Source organism: Fundulus heteroclitus, chromosome 20 (assembly GCF_011125445.2).
Source record: "Fundulus heteroclitus isolate FHET01 chromosome 20, MU-UCD_Fhet_4.1, whole genome shotgun sequence".
NCBI lineage: Eukaryota > Metazoa > Chordata > Actinopteri > Cyprinodontiformes > Fundulidae > Fundulus > Fundulus heteroclitus.
Genome location: NC_046380.1, coordinates 35,038,586 through 35,040,664, shown reverse-complemented (window position 1 = coordinate 35,040,664; position 2,079 = coordinate 35,038,586). Strand labels below are relative to the sequence as shown.

The 2,079-nt window shown below is 40.3% G+C and overlaps 1 long non-coding RNA gene across 1 annotated transcript; it reads left to right on the top strand.

The window, feature by feature from the left end:
• The first annotated feature begins 870 nt into the window (after nucleotides 1-870).
• Nucleotides 871-1,464, top strand: LOC118567138. The gene is made up of 3 exons (XR_004933509.1): nucleotides 871-1,049; nucleotides 1,152-1,344; nucleotides 1,415-1,464. It is a non-coding gene; the product is annotated as an uncharacterized LOC118567138 (long non-coding RNA).
• The last annotated feature ends 615 nt before the right edge of the window (nucleotides 1,465-2,079 follow it).

The following is a 2,079-nucleotide window of genomic DNA, read 5'->3' as shown; positions in this document are numbered from 1 at the left end:
AAATATGCTGCCCTAACTCTTCAAAGGGTCTTTTTATACAACTGTAGACTGTTTTTCAGATTAGGTAGGATTTCTCTTGATGTGTAGAGCGCCAATGAGTGTCCCATATGCCTCCATCTTACCCCCCTTTCCGCCCTCCATGTTACCCCTGCATTAGAAAAAAAGCTCCCATTCTTAATAAAAGACGCTGTAATTGTTTGAGCTGAAGAAACGTTATATTGCAAGTAATGTAACATTAGCATTACCTAAATGAGAAAAGCAATTAGTTAGATTACTCTGTTACTGAAAAAATAAGGGTGTTTTTTTATGCTTCTTATGCTTACTCTCAACACTGATCACTGTAGCCAGTTTATTTTTGCAGCTTGGCAGAAATCCAGTTTATTCACTGGAATAAACCTGGAAAACGTCATATTTACAGCTGAAACTGTTTTTCATCTGAATGCTATACTTCATCTCAGTGGAACTAATGCTAACATACATGTAGGTCTATGGGCTTTCTGAAGACAGAGTACTCTGAAGAAAACAATCAATAGTAATAATTAGTCCCAGCCAAATTGTACCATCAATTTATTACTTGTTTCATATTCTCTCATATTCACTATTCACTGAGATCTATACCAGTGTTTTCTAAATCAATGTTGATCACAAAAATAACACATGGATTGCTTTATTAGGAAAATGAATAATAATGAAAGCCCATATAAAGTATCTTGTTTCTTCACGATGTTAAAAGTTGTGTGACATAGTGTTTGCAGAAGCTTTTTTTCTTGCCGAAGAACAAACATGCTTCATATTATCAGTAGAAATCAGGACAGCCCTATAAGGGAACCCTTGATATACATCTGGGTGGTGGGCCTATTCATTGTCAGGATCCTGGTGTATCTGTTTTTTTGTGTGGATCTGAGTCACCTCTCTTTCCTGAGGATCTCTGCTGGAGGGCGTGGCTTCCCAGTGGCAGGTGGCACATGCGTGTCATTGCATTCATCTCCTGCAGTGTTTTTAAGGAGCAGTGTTGCAGTCATTCTTCACCTGATGGTCCCACACAGTTGGTACATTCAAGCCTCCTGAACTTCCTTGTGGTCAAGAACTACGCTTGTTGCTCACTGTGACACCCTTCTTTGCCAGCTCACTCATCTATTCTCTCCCTCCAGGTTGATCTCCGTCAGACGTTATTCCAGTCAACTTCCAAGATCTCCATTGCTGACATAACCTTTGGTAGTGATCTCCCATGGCTCTGAACGCTTGCTCCTCTGGCCTGCCCACTCTCCATCGCCTCTCCCACTCCCCAGCATTCACCCCAGGATCTCAATACTTCTCACCAGGCCTTACCTGCATCTTTTCACAGTAAGCCAATTACACCCTTCCACCTGCAAGATTCTACACTGTGCAATCCTGGTTATCTTCTCCATTCCAGATCACTAAGAACCCACAAGTCTGTACCTGGTACGCGCTACCGTTCAGAAATAACGTCTATTGAAATAAATATATTTAACTGTTCTATGTGTTTCATCTGTGGTTTTTTGCATCTGGGTCAAGAAAATTTCCCAGATTATGTCAATTCAGGAAAAGTCCTGGGTGGGTTTTAGTCCCAGTCCACCCCCCTCCAGCAGGACTCAATTGTTTGGTACCATTTTATTTAAACAAACATTCATACATTTTTACTGACTTACCTTCAACAGTGATTTTTGATAGTAAGGCTAAAAAAGTGACATCAAAGAGCATAGTTACAAAAGCTACTAAAAACTACAGCAATCATACATTTCAAAGCTGGGGTCTGTGCCCCATTATGGCATTCTTCCTAGCAACACCCCTGGTTAGACAAGATAAACATTGATCTGTTTGGCAACAGTAATGGGAACAATGTTTAGAGGAGTGGTGAGATTACTAATGCCAGAGGCTTCTGGTTGGAAATGAAAAAGTTATGATCAAGGGACAACTTACTGAGGACCATTGTTGTAAATGTCAGCGGGGCGCTACAATTTGCTAAAAGCATGCAGAGACACATATTTTAGCGATTTTATTCACCGCACATGTTACATTACTGCTTTCTAAGAACATTATCATGAAATTACATTAGCC